This window comes from Spermophilus citellus (genome assembly GCF_964194105.1).
Source record: "Spermophilus citellus genome assembly, chromosome: 3".
NCBI classification, from domain to species: Eukaryota; Metazoa; Chordata; class Mammalia; order Rodentia; family Sciuridae; genus Spermophilus; species Spermophilus citellus.
The window spans coordinates 44,762,249-44,786,101 of NC_138184.1; the positions used below are offsets into that span (position 1 = coordinate 44,762,249).

At 40.4% G+C, this 23,853-nt stretch overlaps 1 protein-coding gene across 2 annotated transcripts in view; it reads left to right on the plus strand.

Annotated features, from left to right (window-relative positions):
* Positions 1 to 23,853, plus strand: part of RFTN1 (raftlin, lipid raft linker 1) — a gene marked incomplete at its 5' end in the record, with an annotated part of 199,783 nt that overhangs the window by 56,162 nt on the left and 119,768 nt on the right. The window lies entirely within an intron of this gene.

Below are 23,853 nucleotides of genomic sequence, written 5' to 3' on the forward strand. Positions count from 1 at the left end.
TTTCCAGAGCCATTGTCAATGATTCATTTCTGCTTGGGTATTTTGGGCTTACAAATGTCTGTTTTAGAGTAGAAGACAAACAATCCCACACATCTATAGTCATCTGATCCTTGACAAAGGTGCCCAAAACATACATAGAGGAAAGACGGCCTCTTTAATACATTGTTCTGGGAAAACTGGTTATGCGTAATAATACATTGTTCTGGGAAAACTGGTTATGCGTAAGTAGAAGAATGAGACTAGACCGTTATCTCGCAGCCTGCACAAAAATCAACTCAAAATAGATGGAAGAATTTGGAATTGGACCAGAAACTATGCATCTCCTCGAGAATGAAGACTTATCTGGACACAGTAGCACATGCCTGTAATTCCACTGGCTTGGGAGGCTGAGGCAGGAGGATCTCAAGTTCAAAGCCAGCCTCAGCAACTTGGGCCCTAAGCAAATTGGCAAAACCCTGTCTCAAAAATGTGAAAAGGATTGGGGTTGTGGTTCAGTGGCTACACACCCATAGATTCAATCCTTAAAAACAAAAAAACAGGGTCAACAGGCAATGACTTTCTCAGTGGGATTCCCAAAGCTCAGGAAATAATGCCAAGAATTAATAAATGGGATGTCATCAAATTGAAACACTTCCGCATAAGCAAATAATCAGGAATGTGAAGAGGGGAATCTACAGGATTGGAGAACATCTTTGCTATTCTTCTGACAGGATTAATACCTGGAATATATAAAGAACTCAAAAAGCTTAACACCCAAAACCCCAAACACCCAATTAATAAATGGGTGAATGAATTAAACAGACACTTCTCTAGAAAAGAAATATAAATGGCCAACAAATACATGCAAAAATTCTTGGCATAATTAGCAATTTGGGAAATGCAAATCAAAACTACAATGACATTTTTGTCTCTCACCAGTCAGAATGGCAGCCATCAAGAATACAAAAAATAAATGCTGGAGAGAAAGTGGAGAAAAACACTTTTACACTCTGGTTAGGACTGTAACAGTTCAACCATGATGAAAATCAGTATGGAGGGCCTTTGAAAGACTAGGAACAGAACCAACATATGACCAGATATACCACTCCTTGGCATTTATCCTGAAGAATGAGTCGTCCGTCTATAGCCATACGTGCATACTCATGTTTATAGCAGCACAGTAACAAAACTACAGTACCAGTGTTGGTGGGTGTCAGTAGATGAATGGATAAAGAAAATGGGACATATACACACAATGGAGTTTTATTCAGTGATAAAGAAAATTGAAATTGTCATTTGCAGGAAAATGGATGGAACTTGAGACCATTAATTACGTTAAGTGAAATAAGTCAAACTCAAAAGGTTAAGGGTCATATGTTATCTCTAATATGTGGAAGCTAGAGAGGAAAAGGGAAAAGGTGAGTGTGTGTGTGTGTGTGTGTGTGGGGGGGGGGTCATTGCACCAAAAGCAAAGGGAGATTGGTATAATAGAGGAAGGGGGCCAGGTGGTTGGAAGAGAGGAAGGAGGGAGGTGCTGGGGAGGGATATTGACCAAATTATATTATTTTGTGCATGTATGAATATGTGACAACAAATCCCACCATTATGTGTAACTATAATGCACCAGTTTAAAAAAAACAAACATGGAGAGGGGCGGAAAGTCTGTTTCAGATAGGTGCTGTGGTGCATGCCTATGATCCCAAGTGACTTGGGTGGCTGAGGCAGGAGGATTGCAAGTTCCAGGCCATCCTCAGCAATATAGCGAGACCTTGTCTCAAAATAAAAAAGGCTGGGGTGTAGCTAAGTGGTAAAACGTTCCTGAGTTCAATCCCCAATACCAAAAAAAAAAAGTCTGAGTTTTAAATTTGCTAATATGATCAATACCTATAGATATAGCCCACATTAGAAAAAAGAGTTCTTAGGGAGCCCTCAAGAATTTTTGAGAGTCCTAGTACTCTTAAGAGTTTGGTCAGTGGAGGGTGTATGTTATTTTTCATAATAAACATATTCTAAATATATCTGAGTTTGCCGACATCTTTTTGGTATGCATGAGGTCAGGTGAAATGAAATCTACCTTAGAAATAGACCACTGGCCCCTTTGAGCTACCTGGCACTTTTAAGCATGCTCCCAAAGCCCTAAGCAACTCGGTTTCTAAAGGAAAGTGTGTTCTTCCCATTTCAGTTCCCCAAAGCTCACGTCTTCATTCCAACGTCCAAGGCATTATTTTGAAGAGAAGAGCCCTAGTTACTGTAATTGTTAATAAGGCCGCCTGCTGAGTGCCGGGACCCATTTTTCTATGTGATCAGAACTGCACTCCCCCCTTCCTGACGTCTCATCCACTCTCCTTCGCAGTCTTAAGAATTAGCTGTGTGCAGATAAGTGCCCTTAATCAGTTCGCCTTGCATTACAATGTAAAGTTTCTCTTGTGTTCCACAGAGAACTTGATTTTCATTTACCGTCCATGATCACAAGAGTAGTAAGTGGATTCCCAGGAAATTTCAGGAAGTGGAAAGATGTTGCAGAGATGGAAGGGGAGTGGGGGATGGGAGCTAATTGATTAGTTCAGAATCTTCTAATTTCCATGAGGGATGGAGGAGCCCAATTTGTATTTCTCCTTGGCATCGTATTCTCACAGATTGTCTGATGTTTCATTATCATCTTGACAGAACAGCCGACGTATGATTGTGTGGAACAGGAGATCTGTGGCATTTTTGCCCTGTGCGTTTATTAGTTCATGATGAGAGTATTTTGACTCCATTAGTTGATTATCTGAGCACTTGAGGAGTGAGTTAGGATGACAGTGTTCCTGAATCCTGAATTTCCAATGCCACTGTCCTTTGAACGCAGTGGACAGCTCCTCCCCAATGCTAATATTCTGGACTTTGAGGACCATAAACAGCATTAATGTCCTCTCTTGAGAAAACTTCTGGGCAGAATGCTCCCTTATTCAGAATTTTTCTAATGCTTGCATATGGCTGGCTTTGTTTGCTTTCTGTCAACACTAGTTCTTTGCCGGTTCCGGGGTTAATTTGCACGTTTGTCATCCTGGGGGTTTTTGTTTTCCTGCCCCCAACCTGTTTATGGAGTCTCTCCCCAGTGGATTTGAAAACCTCTGGCTACTAGTGTGAGCATTTCATGTGTACATGCAAAGCGGAGGGGAACAGATTGTGCTCATTTGCCAAGTAAGCCTCTTTGGTGTCTCCCACCTGCTAAAAATAACAACATTCCTCCAAGTGAGAGTTGAAGAAAAACACTGCAGGGCAAGTTTTCCTCACAGATGCACAGCACCTAAACAAACTTGGACTGTCCTGTGTGGCTGTCACCACAGCTGTTTGCTGATCCCAATATCGGCTGGCTCCTGTGAGCAAGAAGGTGTTTCTAGCCTGGAGGTCTCCACCACAGACCCCACAATGGGAGGGGTGCTGACTGCCAGGCTTTGTGTGTCCGCCTGTCTTCCTTTGCCATTTGTTGGTTGACCAGGATCTTGATGAGTGGCAACGTGGTGTAGAGGAAGATACTGCGATCTAGTCTCCTTTCTGTAACTAGCTTGTATTTGCTCTTTTTTTTTTTTTTTTTTTTTGGATCATGTATTCATTTGCTAAGTATTTATTTCATTCCAGTTATGAGTTGGGCAAAGTGCTAGTTGTGAGAAGAACAAAACTAGCAAGGGTAAGTCCTCGTCTTCCCTGGAGATTCACACTAGAAAACTGTGATATTAATACTTCGAACTGCTAGATGGTGCCTTGAGATAAGGAGGGAGGACTTGGCTGGTGGGTTGTGAAGGATGAGTAAGTATGGTCTAAGTAGCCGGGGAAAAAGGAGAGGTTGGGATCTTATGTATACAGTGATCCCTCAGTCTCCAAGGAGTGTTGGTACTGTGGCACCCTGCAAATACCAAAATCTGCAGATGCTCAAGTCACTTATGTAAAATGATGCATTTAGCTGGGCACAGTGGTGCACACCTATAATCTTGGTAACTTGGGAGGCTAAGGTGGAGGATCAAAAGTTTGAGGCCAGACTAGACAACTTGGACCCTGTCTCAAGTTTTTGAAAAAGGGCTGGGAGTATAACTCGATGGCAAAGCTCTTATCTAGCATAGGCAAAGCCCTGGGTTCAATTTCTAGTACAATAAAAGGTACATCAGCATATACCTATACAATCCTCCCATATATTTTAAATCATCTCTAGATTATTTGATACATTATACAATGGAAACTGTTGTTACATTGTTTTATTTGTATTGAATAATGGTGAGAAAAGTGTTCAATGCAGATGCAATTTCTTAAATACTTTTTATTGGTTCTTGATAGTCGTATATAACATCGGAATTAATTTTAACATAATTATAAATGCATAGAATATGATTTGCTCTAATTCAGTCCCCTGCACTCCCCTTTCTTCCCGTTTCCTTTACTCTACTGATCTTTCTGCTATTTATAGTCGTTGTTGCTGCTTTTAATTTAGTGCCTCGTGGATATACATGGTAGTGAGATTCATAGTGCAGGAGATGGAGATTTAGGAGTAGGGGGCATGTGGAAGTGTTGGGGAAGAAATGGTGTCTGGAGCCATGACATGGATGAGATGTGGTTCAGGTCAGAATTCCTCCTAAGCAAGTGAGGAGAGGGGTGATTGGGACGTGGGCATTGATGATCCTGCTGATATTGGAGACCATGACTCTGTATTGTGTCTCTTTCCAACAGTACTTACATGGTGTTAGGGCAGGAACAGAGGAACCCAGTTTCCTTTGTGTAACATGGGAGTCTCTTCTAACTGTTCATTTAATAACCAAGAAATAAGTAACATTAGGTGTGAACATCAAGGAATTTATAAATTTAAACAGGGAGAAAGAGATATCTCAGTAGCTTCAGAGGAAGGAGAATCCTGGATCTTGAGCTCAGCTCTGGAGAGACTGTCACTCAAACACTTTGTTCCTGGGCCTCAGTGCATATGCATGATCTGCTCATCGGGACTGTTCTGGAGGCCAAGCCCAACCTGTCACCTGTGGAAGTCTAGCTCAGAGCATTTCAGGGGCTTTACCTGTAACTACAACGAGTTTTAAATGTGAAGATCTTGACTCGTTTCTTTCCAAGTATGCCCTTGTAGTCTAGAAGCATTAAAGTTTTGAAAGTTTTAACCACATACAATTTAAAAAGTTTTAAGTAATGAGAAGAGGACCAAAACTGTAATATGTGTAACAGATGAAGGACTAATATCCATCTTATATAAAATGTTACTACAGATTTAAACAATAAGCTAGGTTATGGAAAGATGGTTAGGAATCTTCAGTGGGAAGAGAGAAATATATAAATGTGTTTATACATAATATAGGCAACAGGAAGAGTCATATTGTGAAAGTACATAACCTAAGAAATATGTAAAAAGATTCTTACTGCTTTAATTTGAATTAATTTGAACGAGGTAAGATTGTTTGTCATCTATTGGGTTAGTGATGTCATGGGGCAATAGGTATGGCCTCAAACCATAGGATGGTCTGTGGCTTGATGAGACCAACATAGGGCAATTTGGCAATTCCTATCAGATCCTGAGCCTATAAGATATGCAAGCATAGGTTTTAGAAAATCATTTTTGTGATAGAAAAGATTAGACTATATAAATGATTATCTTTGGGACAGCAGATCAATGGCTGAGGAATCCTGGTCAGTGGGCCCTGTCTCGGGTGAGGAAGCTCAGACCTGGTGGTGAACATAGTCCGTGGGTGGCTGCCTCAACACCTCGTTACTGTCTTTGGCTCTTCTACCTTCCATTTCTGCACTGTGGGCAGGAAGTTGGGGGACATAGAGAAGGTCAGTAACATGTTATTTGCATTTGCTCACCTGAATTACATTACCCTTTGTAAAAAATCTTAAAATTTAAATTTTCATAGTTATATTTAAATATCAGATTTGCTTTTATACACTAGTTTTTTTTTTTTTAAATTACACCCTAAAATGAAGCACGTCTGGCTTATGGTGGTTATTTATGTCACTCTGGAGCTATTCTTATTTATCTGGTTTTCTCATCATAGGCTTCTGTGGCAGAAAACATGTTGCATACATTCATACTTAATTTTATTCCCACTTATGATTACACTTCCAAATTCATTGGAAAAAAATGTTATGTCCTTACGAAAGGCTTTGTTTCTCTTAGCTGTGATCCGTCTTTCAAGGTGACCACTGAGCCCCAGCAGTTGACTATCGGGGGAACCTCAGCAGAATGCAGAGTCTATGAAGGGCTGCTGTGGGGCGCACAGCTGTGTAGAGGAAAGAGCAGGTGCTCACAGCTGAGTGGTTTTGTTCTTTTCCTGCTGCCCTCGTTACGGTCCTGTGGCACAGGTGAGGGAAAGAGCTGGTGTGTCCCCCACCGCCTATTGAGTCCCCTTGGACATCACTTTATGATCTGAGAGGACTGACTTGGTTCATTCATCGGTTGAATGAGAGGATTGGCTTAGACAACTAAAGAAACCTCAGAGGGGGCTGGGGATGTGGCTCAAGCGGTAGCGCGCTCGCCTGGCATGCGTGCGGCCCGGGTTCGATCCTCAGTACCACATACCAACAAAGATGTTGTATCCGCCGAAAACTAAAAAATAAATATTAAAAATTCTCTCTCTCTCTCTTTAAAAAAAAGAAACCTCAGAGGTTAGAGGTTAAGAACATAAAAGTGCTGAATGCATGGATTTGATTGTCGGATGACTGCCTCTGCAACCATGGGAAAACTTGCTCAACCTCTCTGATCCAGAGTTTCCTCATCTTTTAGCTGGAGATAATAACGATACATAGCAGAGAGATTGAGAATCGAGTGAGAATACCTATAAAGCTCATAAAACAGTTTGGTGTATAACATATGTTCAATGGATGCTAGTTTCTTTGGTGTTAATTTTATTTGTTAATGCTGGAACCCTGTCTAAGGGATTTTTCAACTACAAAAGCCTTTGAAACCATCTGCTTAAAACAAATTCTAAAATACAAAGTGGGAAAGAATTTGATAGTTGGGGAAGGAACAGGTAGGGAGGTTGTCAGATAACTGTTGACTTACTCTAGCCAGACTTTGTTTTTCTCTGCTCGGAGCTGACTTTGAGTCTAGGGGGATGGTGCCATTCCTCACCATCCTGACCCCTCCCTCATTGTCACAGCTGAGACCATAATTGGTCAGTAAATACAAAAAGTTGGTTGGAACAAGGCATCACTTTTTTAAAAGTGTGTATGTATGAAATGTTTCAGCATAAAACACAAAATGTGCATCCATTCACCCATTTTTAGGCATAGGGTTGTGGTTTTTGAGAAGGTTTCTGTTGATTAAAGATTTATATCTTTTTGCATTAAACCCATAAAGTCCCATCCTGAGCCTAGGGGAGTGGAGACCTTGGGTCCCCAACCTGCCTGCAGTCCCTGGCCCTGCCTGCTCTGTGTGCCAGGGTGTGGCCAGATACATTTTTTTAGCCTTCTCTTTCTTAGCCATAACTGAAGACAGACATTTAGGGCTCATTTTTTTTTTTAATTTTAAATATTGTTCCTAAAGTACTTCCATGTAGAGCTATAGGCAGAGTGGGCCTAGGATAAGAGGAGTCTGTGTTTGTGACAATTAGAGGTATTTTGGAATTATGGGTTAATGTTTTTGTCAGCTCTTTTATTACTGTGACCCAAAGACTTGAGAAGAACAATTGAAGGAGGAAAACTTTATTTGGGCTCATGGTTTCAGAGGTCTCAGTCCATAGATGGCCAACTCATTGCTCTGGGTCTGAAGTGAAGCTGGGCATCATGGTGGAAGGGCACAGAAGAGGAAAGCCGCTCAGGACATGGCAACAGAAAGCAGAGAGCTTTGCTCACCAGGGACAAAATGCAAATCCCAAGTCATACCCCAAGCAACCTGCCTCCTCCAGCCATACCCTTACTTTCTTATAGTAACCACCTAATTAATCTTATCAGTGGATTATTAATCCAGTGAATTAGTTTAAGATCCATAACCCAATCATTTCACCTCTGAACCTTCTCACATTGTCACACACATGGGCTTTTGTGGGATACCTTGTATCTAAAATATAACAAAAGTGGAGAGACTGAAATTCTGTGACTCCCTCATAAAAAAAATTCCTCAACACATGTTTAATTGTACACATTATGGGATGGATTTGAGACAGGCAGGTAGTGTGTTCAGAATGGGGAGACCACATCCCATCACATCCACCCCCTTCACCTGATACCACTTGCCTGACACCTCGATTTTGGCCATCCCCTATCTTTCTTTATGTGCTGTGCCCTAAACATATTTCTAACTGGGTTCTAGTTCTTTCCACTATTGCCAAGACCCCACCGAGATCTGCTGTCCTCCAGCTGGTTCCTGGTCATTTATAGGGACAGTGCTATTTTCTGGAACCAGCTCCCTAGACTTGGGCCTCCTCTGACAGGTCTCTTCCCCTTCCCACCCCTGCCATAGGTATCACAGAAGCTACAATGAATTTGCACCAGTCTCAGAGGTAGTAGCTCCTCTGCATGCTTGGGTGTCAATTTTCAGAGTCCTGGGGTTCTGGTCCCATTTGGGGCTCCCATTCAGAAATGAACAGAAGTTACACTAACATTTCAAAGGGTGCTGCTGAGAAAATATGGAGGCCTGTGGCTTAGGCTGTGGATTTAAAGCTTTGTGTGAAAACTAAAGAACAGTGATGTAGCACTAGACTGATATCAGACATAACGATCAACTTATGGAAGTGATGACCTTTCATGCTTGGCAATAATTTGTGATGCTTATTAATAATAGTTATGAGATAGCAGGCATTAGTTTAATCTTTATCAGTATAGTTGAGGTCCATAAAGGTTTACAACTCATCGAAAATCATATAGCTAGTGAGGGGGTAGCACTGAGATTTGAACCCAGATAATCTGACTCTGAAGCAGAAACTTGAAGCAGAAACTTGAGCCACCCATCACTCTATCTCAGCCAGATTTGGTAAATATCTAGCTTTCTGTCCTATAATTCAATTCCAGAATTCTTATTTTTTTTTGCATTGATCTGCACTATGTAGAATGAAGACCAACTGTGCTGTGGTTATAACAAAATGATACCCTTTGTCACATCTTGCTACTGTATGGGAATTCTGGATATTGTGAAGCCCCTTCCCCAACCCCCACCCACTAAGGAATCAGGCAAGAAGCAGAGGAAGGGAGGAAGGGGGGGTAAGCTGGAACATTAAAACCACACAGAAGCATTTATGAAGAGAGGTTGCATTTCTGGACTGTCATATAAACCATCTGGAAAATCTAGTACAAAATCTAGTCTGTTGATGTTTATGCTGTGGACAGTCTCCTTTGGGGTGCATGCTGCCGGTAGCCTCCAGCAGTTACAGCAGAGCAGCGATGCACAGCCTTTGACTCCTGACACCCACATGGGCTGGGAGGTGTGACTAAGGAAGGTGCTTTGGACTTGCACACAGTGTAGGGTCAGAAAATGGTTGAGAACCCAAGTGCTCCTGAGAAGGAAACGCTTTAGAAGCCAGTGTGATTGTGTTACTAGCGATTCTTGAAGAGCAGGCGTTTAAGGGGCTCAGGGAGCAAAACATCAAACTGAAGCCAGGAAGAATGTTCTCCAGTGTGGAATAGGAACAGCTAGTAAAAAGCAAAGTTTAAATATGCTAGAAGGAAAGTTGCTCATTTGATCCCACACTTCGAAGATGTAGGTAGCTTGCCCCCATTCCTTAGTGTCGTGGGTTTAGCTATAGCTAAAGGATGCTTGATAAGGAATTAAAATTGTCTCCATGTTTTTTTTTTTTTTTAAAAAAAAAGGAAATCATGGTGTTTTTTGTAGGGGTGGGTTATAATAAAACATCTATTTAAAACAAGTTTTCAGGACAGATCTATTCAATGGAAATAGAACATTAGCCATGTCATTTAGTATTTTCTAATAGCCATAATAAAGAAAATAGGTAAACTAATTTTAATGATATTTTCACCCCATATTAACCCAGTACATTAAAAAATTATTTTAACTTGTAATCAATATTAAATTTTGCAGGGATTTTTTTATTTTTTTGTACTAATTTTTTGAAATACTGTGTATTTTACATTTTCCACCATCTCAATTCATGCTTAACCCTGAGTGGCTGGTGACCACTGGACAGGAGAGAGGAAAGGAGCAGATCTGAAGGAAGGGAGGAAGGGCAGTGTTAGAACCTTGGGATTCCCTGGAAAAGCCCTACATGCCTTTCAGATTCTCATTGATGGTCTCCAAGGCTAACCTTCCCAAGGGTCCATTTCAGTAGGTTGTTGCTGGCAAGCTAAGAAGATCCTCTTTCTTGCCTGCTTAAAATCCATCTTTCCCTTCCTGTGCCAACTGTTGATAGCTTGCACTTTGTGATTAAACAATTTTCACCAGATTTATTTTTTTATTATTCTGAAGAATATCTCTTTGGCTGTTTGGTCTCATCTTATTGTTCTCCTTGACCTTATTCTCAAACTCTCCTTCTTTTCCATTGGAATATGGAGAAGGCGGTATGTGTGTGTGTGTGTGTGTGTGCATGTGGAGGGGGGGACATAGGATGTATAGAAACCCCACTATTATAGTGGGGACAAAAATAACTCATAAATGCAGCCTCCCAAGGCATCACAGACTCCATCTCTTCTACAGGTGAAAAATAAACCAGAGGTACTGATGACAATTTTGCATGCAAATTGGTTTGCAGAGCCGGAGACACTCAACTCATGTGTACGATTTTCTATTTCCATGCACCAATTTGGGAGTTTGCACGTGAATGTGGTAATTGTTCATGCAAAGCCGAGAACGCAGGTGTGGAAGCCTTATTTAGAACATGAGGACTGTCTGCTCCTGTTCTTACTTGACTGAGTTTTGTTGAATCTTTTGTGACATTTTACATGGAAGAACATTATTTATTAAAATGTGTTTACAACATATGGGATTTTTTTTGTGAGTTTTGTGAATGGTTTATGTGACTGCCACTGAACATAGGCTGAGTCTCCATAGAGGGTGAGGAAAGAGAATCCACTGGTGGCAGTTTGCTGGTGCATCTGGGGGTTGGGGGTGGTAGCACCTTCGAACAGACAAATGGGTTTGACTTTGGGGCACAAGTTGTGCTAAGCTCAGAGTGGAGTTTATTCTGCCATAAGCCTCTTGAAACAAGTATTGCATATGGTGAATTTTTAATGTTCCAACTGTTTCCATCATGCATTATTTTATATCATTCAGAAATTTTTGAAAAGTCTCCCAAGACTTTAAACCTCTGTTATAGCTTTGAGATCCTGATGATGATAATTTGGGATAAAAACAGTCCCATTACCTCGTGCTCTGTCCACATGCCAAGCGGACATGTGCTCAGACCCTTGGGTACCATACTTCCTGAGAAATTTGTTTTTCCATTTTCTGTGACGTGGGGTTAAGTTTCCCAGTCACTCCTTGTTACAAAGCCATGATCTTTGTCCGTTCTTTATTTGGCCTCTCTGCAAAGTGAAATGTTTATGTTCTTCCTTTGCTCTTTGATTTCCCCCCCAGTGGCACAATTGTGAATTATTCTGACTCTTAACAGTTTCTTTATTCGACCCATCACCAGCACTTTTCTTTTTTGCTGCTTCTGTATTTCCTGCTCATACTCATAGGCACAGAGAAAGGAAGGACAGTGAAATGGAGGCAAGGTGGCCTTTTTCCTTGTTGGAAGTGAGGTGTGAAGTGGAGTGGGAGATGAAGCTGAAAGGGTCGCTGGAGACAGATGGAGTAGTTGTACAACACAAATGTACTTAATGCTACTTAAAATGGTAAATCTTATGTGTATTTTACTACAGTTTTTTAAAGGCCCCCAAATTTCTTCTGATTTTACACTGATTGCTGATTTTTTTCCAGGAACAATGATTTTTTTCATCTTAGTGTCATAGATAATCTACTTTGGGACTCAAGAGTACGTGGGCACCTCAGAGCTTACCATCCCCCAGAGTGACCACAGGTAGCATCTTACACTGGACTCTCTCTGATGGAAAATGTGCTGATGTCGAGATGTGGGCCATGGCCCTGTCAGTGGAGAATTTCTTCATTTAACAATAGCTGTTAATGAGCCTGCTCCAGGCACTCTGGGTTGGTCTGCTTATTGGCAAATAAAGCTGGCATGGATCCTATGGGTCCTGGTCTAGTGGAATTTATTTAGTGGGGAAGACGGGGTAGGGGGGGTCATTGAGTAATTTGTATAATTAAAAGTTGTGATTAATGCTGTGAAACAAATGATAAGCAATGATATAGAATAAGGCTGCCCGATGGAACAAGACTTCCGTTGAGCCACACATGGAAGTTTGAATTTTCTAGTAGCCACATTTAAAAATGGGAAAAAGAAACAAGTAAAATTACTCATATCCCATATAATCCCAGTGTATCCCAAATATTGTCATTTCAATTTGTTACCAATACAAAAAGCTGCTTAGATGTTTTGCGTTCTTTTTTTTTTTTTTTTTTGCTAAGTCTTTGAAATTGGTGTCTATTTTTATACTTTAGCATGTTCAGTTAGGTCTAGCCACTTTTCAAGTGCTCAGTAGCTATATGATGAGTGGCTGCTGTCTTGAACAGCACAGGTAAGTAACGAGCTAACTGTGAGAAGAAAGGGGAGACAGAGGAGGAGGGAGCTCTGGCAGGGTGCTCATAACTAACTAGTATAGATAAAGAAAGTCTCCCTCTATTGCTCCCCCTCACAAATTTTTTTTTCCTTCAGGCCCATGAAATTTAGAGGAGGATCCAGATTCTGACATTGACCACCAAAACAAAAAACAAAAAACAAAAAAACAAAAACAAAAAACCTAATAGTGTTATTCCCCTGTAATCGTCCTCTTACACAGTTCTGTCTTGTTGACATTGTTATTTTGTAGTGAAGCCTTGCAAGTAATTTTAAAAAGGGGTTGACGATCTCTATTTTCCCCAGCCCCCTCCCCCTGATTTTAATAATGTTAACCTCCCAGTGACACACTCATAAGGGTTTGGTTTGTATAGAGATGGGCACAGAGAGTGCATGTATGATTTTGTATTATGCTTTTCTCAATCTGTGCTTCATGACACTCCAGGTCAGAGAGAGATCCAACTTATTGTTAATTACAATTACTGTTAAAAAAATAATTTTATTTAACAGTCTACATTATAGATGATACATGGTGTCGCCAGACTTTCTACCATGGAAGGGCCACATACTGCATGGGTGTGGGGAATTTAAATGGCACTTGGTTGTTTTGGACTTGGAAGATGCCCTGTGTCCGTTCCCTGCCTGGCTCCTAGTGGCTTTTCCAGATGATGGATGGGTGAGAACATGTGTGAGCTGTAGAGGGACCACGTGAACCCCAAGGTCAGGATGGGTTTGCGGGCTCAGTACCAGCTGCCCAGGGAGGTGTGGCACTCCTTGAGTGGGATCCTTAGCTTTTTCACATGCCTGTCTGAGAAGCTATACCGGTGATCACACTCTTAGCTGAAGCTGAGACTTCTCGTAAGCGCCTTGCGAAAATGCATTATTTTTCTCATATATCGCCACAATGGTGTTATATTTTCAGTGTTTATTACTTCTATACAGTGTCTTGAGACATTGCCCTAGAAATCCACATAGGGTCTCATTCACATTCTAAATAGTTTAATTTCCATGTTGTTTGTACATATTCATTAGCGGCTGGTCTTTGATGCAATCAGTTCAATGTACTCTCAAAATCAAAAGAGAACTACCAAGAGTGTCAGCTATCATGCTGTTGTACTCGATTAGGAAAACGGCATAAAATATTGATAACTAGCTTTCCTCTGACTCAAAAACTCTCCTTGGATTTAATGTGGACCACTTTGGTTAGCAGTTCTGAAGACTTGGCGATCCTTTGTGTCTTCCCTTCTATACCATGTATATTTCTAAGTGTATGAAATGTTTTGTTTAATATTCCAGGGTTCAATTTCTGATGAGTTGATTTTAATGTTAGTACCCACTGCTAAACCTAAGCAGCGGGAGGCCTGGTGTTTTTTTAACAGAATATCAGCCTCTGTCTTCTGACAAAATGGACCGGTGAGATGAGTAGTAATGCCATCTTTGGGGTTCGATCAGTGGGTACAGTCATGGGAATTACTCGGGTAGACTCCTTTCATCACTTGGACACTGAAGTTTTTACTGCACAGTGTTGTCTGCATGTGTGTAATTCAATGACTGTATGTGACCCTTTGAAATGAAAAACCAGTAACTACCTCCTCCTCCCGCCTCCCTGTTGCCATGGCAACCTGATGCTTCGCCAGTGTTGTGGGGTCTGGTGGTGCCTCTTAAGAACTCAGTGGATGAGGCTTCCCTGGCTTTGACACTTACTCCCTGATTGGCTTGCAGAATCCTTGGTTTATAGAAGCTGAAACAAGTGCTTTTGGTCTCAGATTTCTGTGTTTATCCATGATTTGGTTAAGGTATTAAGAATAGTATTTTAGAACTTGCACAGTTCAGTAGCAGGAAGCCAGATAACCTGATTGAAATAATGAGCAAAGTACCTAAATAGACATTTCTCCAAAGAAGACATAGAAAGGTCGACAGATCAACAAGAGTGCTTATTAATAATCATCCAAAAAATGCAAATGAAAACCACAGTGAGGTACCACCTCACACCTGTTAGAATGTCTTGCAAGTGTTGGAGAGGAAAGGGAGCCCCCTCACTTTTACACTGTTGGTGGGAAAGTAGGTTAGTGCAGCCATCATGGAAACAGTGTGGAGGTTCCTGAAGAAGTTACAAAGTGAACTACACATGACCCAGCAATTCCTCTGCTGGGCAACTACACAAAGCTGATGAACTAGCATATGGTGAAGATATCTGCACTCCTGTGTTCCCTGCAGAATTATTCACAGTAGCCACATGGAAACAACCAAGTGTGTGTGTCGACAGAGGAATTGTGGTATAGATACACATAAAATATTGTTCAGCCTTAAGAAAACAGTCCTCCATTTGCAATAACATGGGTGAACCTAGAGGCCACTCATAAGCCAGACACAGAATGAAAGATGCATTGCTGCATAGTCTCACTTGTATGTGGAATCTGAAAAAAAATAAACAGAACAGGTGTCTGATTGGTAGGGAAGAAGGAACCAAGCTGTAGTTATGTAGGATGAGTGGGCTAAAACTCTAGGGTGCAGTGAAGACTGGTAAATATTAAATGCTAGCAATTTGCTAAGAGTAGAGTTTAGATCCCTGTATATGTGCATGTGTACACATATCAGAGAGGTAACCATGAGAGATGAGTGGCAATTTGCTTGATGTAGAGATCACTTAATATCATGTGTATCAAGGCATTTGTTTTCCTTAAATATATGCAATAAAAAGTAAAAATGGTGTTTTATGAAAGCACACTGGTAGTTGCCAGAGTTCAGAGGATTGGGGAATAACTGCTTAGCTGGGTGTGGGTTTCCTTCTGGGGTGCTAAAAATGTTTTAGGTCTAGACAGAGTTGATGACTACACATTATAAATGTACCAATGCCAGAATCTTCATTTTAAAATGATTAAATTTATGTTATGGGAATTACTTTAATTAAAAAAGATGTTATGGGGGCTGGGGTTCTGGCTCAGTGGTAGAGTACTTGCCTAGCAAGAGTGAGGCACTGGGTTCAATCCTCAGCACCACATAAAAGTAAATAAAGGTATTCTGTCCATCTACAACTTAAAGAATTTAAAAAAAATGTTATAATGGTGTGACCCCGTGAATTATTTTTTTCTCATGTTTTAGAAACTTCAATTTTTTAAATAAGATGACAGAAATCAGAATCTTAAAAGCCCTAAAGTGAACGTTTGCAGATTTAGAAATGACACATATAATCTACATAGGCTGCAAATGTTTAGAAAATTGAATTCCTATTCCTTACCTATGCATTGACAAGCTCCATATTGAAAAATGATTGATCTTTAGTGTTTTTGCTAAGTGGATCTACTACAAAGGCCAGGCAGACTGATGTAGAAATAGCGGTCTTTAAATGAACTTAAAAAAATTATTTTTGGTCGAACAGTGTCATTATCGGCTTTACCTGTGAGAAATTCCCTGAGAGAGGTGCTGTCGCCCTGGCCTTGTGCTCCGTGGTATTGACAGATCCATTAGCGGATGTAATTAGAAAAGCAAAGCCAGACTTTGAATAATTGGGTTAAAGTCACAAATGATTGCTGGGTAAAATAATTGGCACGTTGCTCTCGCCTGCGTGGTGCAGTTGAGTGGGGCCTGCAGTGGCTTCTTTCTTGTGCTGGAGGCTGGTACCTTCCAATCATCAAGTCTGAGACTGCAAAGACATGATCGCTTGGACTCTTCCTAAAGGCATCTGAAGAGCTTGGTTTCCAGGGAATAAATGTGGCTGCGAATGTTTTACTAAACAAAACATAGTCATAGCAAAAACAAAACCTCCTCTATCCCCGGAGTGTTGAGAAATGTGTAGTTGTGTGGATTATGTTTTTCCCTGTTCTCATTCCTTTCTTTTCCTTTTTTTTTTCTCTAACTCTTGGAATAATGGTTATTTGTTGATATGGTTATTTTCTGAAAGAAAAACATGTATTTGAAAAAAAAACTTGGGGTTCTCATGATTACTCAAAATGCATTTTTTCAACAGCTGTTTCCATATTTTGATTTTTTTTTTTTTTTTTTAGAAAAGCCTGTTTTGGGTAAAGTCGGGGGGAAAAAAGATTTTCAAGGGATTAAAAACATAATTATGTGGTTCTAAACTCTTTGTTCATCTCAACACCAGTATAGGGAAGGGGGGTGGTTTAGGAAGCAGAGACCAGTGTCAGACACCTGCATAGGTGTCCCTGAAACACATATACATGATGATGTGGGAGTGACCTGTCACATGCACTTTTCACTACAGAACTGCTGATGCTCCAGCTGCTCCTTAACAGTGCCAGGAACAGGGTTGAGGAAGGATTGTGGGGCACCTCTCCCCCACATTTATCAAAGCCACATCTAGACTTTGTAGCCCACTAAGTCTTGACTTGGAGTTGTATAGGGTTGGAAATGGCAAGATTCTCAATGTCTGACTTCTTGAAGGTAGAATTGGAAGTTGTGGCACCATGAAGCCCATGTGCCCATTGGCAGTAACTTGGCCAGGTGGGGCAAGATGCTGCCTCCTGGGGCTAAGGGAAACTTCAGGGCTCATCATTCTTCCCCTGGCTTGTGGCTCTTTTTTCCTTTCCTTACATGGCTCCTGGAGACCCCAGTTCATGGCCTGGGAATCTGTGCCAGACCCTGTGTGCCTCCAGGCTGGTGCACTGTGGGGCATTTAGAAGCATTTCTGGCCTCTACTCACCTGATGCCAGTGGCACCTCTTCCCTCCACATCAGCATCCCGGAATTTTGACAATCAAAAATGTCTTTAGCCTCTGGGTGCGGTGGTGTGCACCTGTAATCCCAATGGTTCGGGAGGCTGAGGCAGGAGGATTGTGAGTTCAAAGCCAACCTCAGCAACTTGGGCCCTAAGCAACTTAGTGAAAATCTCTCTTTAAATCTATCTTTAAATGAAAGGAAAAAAGAGCTGGGGATGTGGCTCAGTGGTAGAGCACTCCTGGGTCCAATCCCCAGTACAAATAATAATAATAATAATAATAATAATAAAGTTCAGCCATTGTCAAATGTTTGCTGATGGATAGAACCACTCCCCAATAGAGAACCTCTGGGTAAGAGCTAGGGTGTGATTAGGAGGGGTCCTCACTTTATTCTAGGTAGCCATGTTTGCCAGCAGCATTTATTACATTAACTTTGATGCTGAATACCATGCTACATTTATTATAGTTTGAATTTCCACCTATACTTTACTCCTGGTTCTTAATTGTTCCTTTGGTCTATTGATTGATGTTACAGTATTTTGATTATAATAAATTTGTAGTGTATGTTAACATCTAGTAGTATGTGTGACTCTGCACCTATCCAGGTGGAGGAAAAGCCAGCCAGAGAACTGGCCTTTACACTATTGTAAAAGGACAAAGTCCTGGGATGGGAGGGACATGGACATGGCCTGGTGGGTGGCCAGTCTGGACAAGGCTTGTGGTCTGATCACTGTAGATGGGACATGGGCAGATTCAGAAGTGGAGAGTAATGTGACCACCCCTAAGGGGGCTGCCCACTCTGAGCAGGGTGGCATTTCCTTTCCTGGCAGAGTAGCAGTGGCTGAGACTTCCTCATCAGTGTCCCTCATCCTCCACATATGAAGTTATGATTGGAAATTTTTACTTGTTATATGATGGTTTATGTAACTTCAGAATAATATCATTTTCCTGATTAAAACCCCTCCAGGATGAAGGGGAACCATTTTCCCTAGCGATGCTCCTTAAAACACCCCTTTTCTCCCTACCATCTTACTGTCAACAACGCCCCTGAGAAGCCCCCAGCACTCCCTGGTGAGCTGCCTCTGGTGTCTGGGCAGGCAGGGGGCAGGCACTCAGCTGTGGCAATCCCCCTGCCTGCTGGCAGCAGATGTCTTCCTGTGTTTTCTTATTCCTGTTTTGGTTCTGGTGTGGGGGGACTGTTTTGGTTCACACTGAAACATTTATTGGTTATAAACAGATTCCTTAGTTTCCAAGTAGGAATAATAAAATCATTGCATCTTTAAAGTTGAAAGCTCCTTTTACAATTGCCTTTCCAGGGTCTTCATTTCATAAATGAAGGAAAGACCCAGGAGATGGGGAGGGAGTTTTGTGATTTATCCAAGGTTACATAATCAGTAAATGAGATCAGACAACTATGACAAAACAGTGAAGAGGTTTCTCTGATGGGTAGGGTGAGAAACGGACCAACCAGCTTACCATTAGTATGAACATCCAAACATATAAATCATTCCCTCGTTTATTTTTCTGGTAGTAACATTGGGGGATTGGTACTTTATAAGAACTAGTTTTTTGTGCGTTTTTTTCCTTTTAAGGTTACGGTTCAAATAGAAAAATGAAATTAAGCCTCTTAATCATATTTACAATAGGAGTCCCTTTTTTTTCCCCTGAGATAGGATTGTTGAGATCCGTTTTTGTTTTTGTTAACCATGAAGCTAAATGTACTTTGACAGCACACATACCAAAAATTAAAGTCGTAAAATTGCCAAGTTTTGACAGGAGATACATCTTGAGATTTTTAAAATAAAAATTTTAAAGGCGTTATGTTTTATTCAGGAAGTGTTTAACTATCAAGCAGTTGATTGACTAATATTTTTAGTGCACTGGTTTGGGAGTATAGAGATTGAAGGGCCTGAGTGGGAATGGAGAACAATTTAAAGGCCCCCGTTTCATATTGTCATCACCGTCCCCAACCAGCCTGGCACCCCCACCCACTACTGCTAACGCTACTGACTGATGGTGGGTTATGGGCTTTGCTGATTACACACTCATCAATCTATCTGATTGTCACCACTGCTTATGATGAAAGACAGGTGAAGTTTCTCCATTTTCTAAATGGAAATAGTTTCTAGGCCACGGTCAACAACCAGGGAGGAATGCTGCTGACAGTAGAATCCTGCCTTGTGTCTGGCACAAACCTGTAGTCTTAGCTACTCAGGAAACTGAAGTGGGAGGATCACTTGTGTTCCTCCTCCCCCCAGGGTTTGAGGATAGGCTGGACAATGAGTGAGACCCTGCATTAAAAAAAAAAAAAAATCCTGACTTCTATACATATCAGCTGCTTGTATTTTTTTTATTATAGCAGGATGCATAAGAAGAAACACAAATTAACAAAATCTTAAAGGTTTATTATGGCAGAGCTTGAAATACCTGACACATTTAGAAAAGTTTGAACTGTAGAGAAAATTGAAGAAAGATTTAGATTTATTTATTTTTTGGCAATGCTGGGGATCAAATCCAGGGCCTTAGATTTTGTTAGGCAAGGTCTTTGCCACTGAACTCCATCTTTACCAGATTTGCCTTTGGATTTTTTTTTCCTTTCCTCTTTAGCAATGTATCTGGAAATTATCCTTCAGGGGAGAGATTGCATGCTTTTCTAACCAGTCTTACATTTGTCATTGTTATTAATGGAGGTTCCTCCACGATGCTGGACACTTGATTTAGAGTGAATCATTGCTATGGATTTTTTTTTTCCTGTAAATTTCTTGCATGATGTATGGAAATGAAAGCCACAGTATCTAATGATACATAGAATTCTTAAGTACCCTAGATTTTGATTTTAAATTTTTAAAAACCAAGCATCATTTAAAAAAACATTATCTTGCCAGGCACGATGGCACATGCCTGTAATCCCAGTGAATCGGGAGACTGAGGCAGGAGGATCGTGAGTTCAAAGCCAGCTTCAGCAATTTAGTGAGACACTAATCAACTCAACAAGACCCTCTCTCTAAATAAAATACAAAAAAGGGTTGGATGTTATCCAGTGGTTAGGCACCCCTGAGTTCAGTTCCCAGTACGAAAACAAAACAACTTCGTTTTGGTGGGTGGTCCTGGGGATTGAACTCCGGGACACTCGACCACTGAGCCACATCCTCAGTCCTGTTGCTTAGCGCCTTGCTTTTGCTGACATTATCTCTTAAATATTTTTTAAATATAAAGAAGAAAATAAGAATACTTTATAAACTCTCCATTGAAATGATCCCTGTAATAGTTCTTCTTTTTGGGGTGTGTGTGTGTGTGTGTGCGTGTACATACACACCCAGGATTGAACCCAGGGGCACTCAACCACTGAGCTATATACCCAGCTCTTTTTATATTTTATTTAGAGATGGGGTCTCACTGAGTTGTTTAGAGCCTCACTAAGTTACTGAGGCTGGCTTTGAATTCACAATCTTCTGCCTCAGCCTCCCGAGCTGCTAGGATTACAGGTATGCACCACTGCACTGGATTCTTTTTATGACAGTTTTGAAAGTATTAAGTAAAAATGATCTCTCTACTCCTTTCTCCCTACTCTAGTCCCCCTGTCCAATGTTTACATCTTTGTAATTTCTTCCAGGAAAAAAAAAAACACTTTACTCATGCCTATCCATCTTTCTTTCTTTCTTTTTTTCAAATTAAGCATGACTGTCATTAAGAGTAGGGTACTTTTTAACTTAGCAATGCATGTTATACTCAACCCATATTAGCACATAACAGATTTACCTCAATTTTCTTAATGTTCATAGGAGTCATCATTAGGTTATTGCCATTACTGAATAGTCCTCAATGAAGAACTCTTTGGTTCCAGTTTTTTGCTATTATAACAATACTGTAGTGAATATCCAAATTTTTTCTTAGTGTTTATTTTTCATTTTTTTATTTAGAAAATTCCAGTATTTATAAAAACAAAGCATAGAAAGACTCCCAGATTTTATTATCCAGATGTTATAGGTAGTCATATCTGCCCAGTCTCTTGTCCCAGACTTACCCACTTGATTAAGAGCACATTAAAAAAAAAAACCAAAAAAACAAAAAAAAAATTAGGTATAGCAGACACAATACCTTTATTTTTTTTAAATGTGCTGAGACTCGAACCCAGTGCCTCGCACATGTGAGGCAAACGCTCTGAGCTACAGCCCCAGCCCTAGTAGCATATATTTTAAAACAGCTCTAAGACATCTGGCCTCACTATACCATGTCTCAAACTGCATTTTAATAGATTAGGATTCGGTTTTTATGTGTGACCAGGGTACCATCGTCACACTTAAACTATTACTGCAGTTCCTCAATATCCAGTCAGTGTTCACATCTCCCCAGCTGATTTACCACTTTCGGACTTACCATGTCCAGGATGCAGTAGTGCTGTCCAGGTTGGAGGAAGATAGTCGCCCCTGCATCTAGGGGGAGAAAGGAGGTAGAGAAAAGGAGCCTGGCCCAGGTTGGCTTGTGGAGGAGCAGGGGCAGGCAAGGAGAATCTTCCAGGACAGCCACCTCGGTACCCACCTGAGTGTGCTGCCCTTGTACTCCTCTACAATGAAAGGTCAACCCTCCTCCATTGAGAATAGCTCTGTTGGTTGAAACCTGGAGACCTAGCAACTATCTTCACCCATCCTGTGGCTGTGATGCTGCTACTGTTTCCTTATACACTTGATTGATTGATTGATTCTAGATGGACACAATACCTTTATTTATTTTATATGGTGTTGAGGATTGAACCCAGTGTTCCACATGTGCTAGCCAAGTGCTCTACCACATAGCCATAATTCCAGCCATTTTTCCTTATATTTTGAAAGATGTTTATGAATCTACTGTAGGATTAACACCAATTGTGGGGTTGTGGGGCAGAGGGGTGTGTGGGGGGGGTGTGGAGAGAGAGAGAGAGAGAGAGAGAGTGTGAGTGAGTGTAGGTCTGAATGCATCCTCCAGAAAGGTCTGCTCCTACCAGCTGTAATGAGCATGGCTGTTTTGCTAGCATAGGCATTATAGAAGTAAAAGAGAACCTATAAAAGAATAAATAAACTTGATAAATATGCAATATCCAAGTGGAAAAAAAACTTTAATATGCTCCTGAGGGACCCAAAAGAGGAGTTGAATAAATCAAAGTTAGGCTATGTTGGATGGCATGATGGAAAAATATCCATTCTCCTTCATAATTTGAACGTGAGCCAGTAAAACTACCAACATTTTGGGGGCGAGGAGGAATTTAATCAGCTGAGTTTTTTAAAGACCATTTGGAAAAATGAAACAAATTAGACAAGATTGAAAAAATAAACAAGAAGGTAAGAAGATTCAAGAAATAGCCTAACCAGATATGAAAACATATAAAAACATTGTTTAAAAACAATGCTATACACAAATAGATTACAATCATAATCTTAAGTAAATTCATTTATATGATAAAAGTCACATCTCAAATGGATAAACTCTGGGGGGAAGATGTTGAATTCATATCACATACTTAAGATAAATTCAGGATTTACATGCACAAATGAAATATGTGTTATAAGAATTCACAGGGAAATTGTTTTATAATCCCATATCTTCTATAACATGAAACTCAGAAGCCATTGAAGACAGGATTGATAAATTTAACTTCATAAAATAATTCATGATAAAATCTACTTTATGCAAAGTCAAAAGACTAGCAACAAATTGGGGGAAGAGGTTCCCTAATATATAAAGAATTCCTACAGATGAATAGAAAAGACCAATAATCCAATAGCATACTAAGTAAAGATTATACACAAGACAGTACACAGAAGAGGAAACAGCACTGAAATACGAAATGTTTACTAAAAGTACAAATTACCTAGAAGAAAAAAAAAATTCCTACCTTACAGGGATTACTTTTTTACTGAGATTTTCCAGGGCATGGGAAAAGAAACACTTTCACATACCACTGATAGCGTGTAAGTCTGTACTAGTCTATGGAAGAAGTCTGGCAATATCTGAAAAAATCAGTCTGTAACCCCACAATTCCATGTCTAGGAATTTATTTTTTTAATGTGGTAGGTGTGTACACGTGTGAAATCATGTAAGAATATTTTTATTAAAACCTGTAGAAGCAGAAGTTTGGTCGTGTGTTATATTATAGCTTATACAATCTATGAAAAACAGGTGGGGAAGAGCTCTGGGTACTGTTGTGGAATGGTCTGTAGGAAAAGTATCCTGTCAATTGATGGAAAGCCAGGTGTGTAATGTTATCCAGCCATCTGTATAGAAGGGGAAGGAGATTATGCACAAGATGGTATTTATTATGTCTGAATTCAAAAATTGTCAATTCATATACAAAAAGAAATAATATTCATTGCCTCTAGGGATAAAACTGGAGGTAGGGCTAGGCTGTAGACTTCCCATTACATGTACGTGTATATATACCATTTAACTTTGGAGCCTTGTCTTCCCTTCACAAAAATAACTAAATTTAAGACCCAAATTTTAAGATAGTATAATAGGTGAAGAATATTTCTTGTTTTGACATGTGAACTTCTAATGTTAATTTGAGTGGCTTTTCAAGTAAAGACTAGCCTTTTATGTTTTTTAAACAACTGCCTGTTCATACCCTTTTCT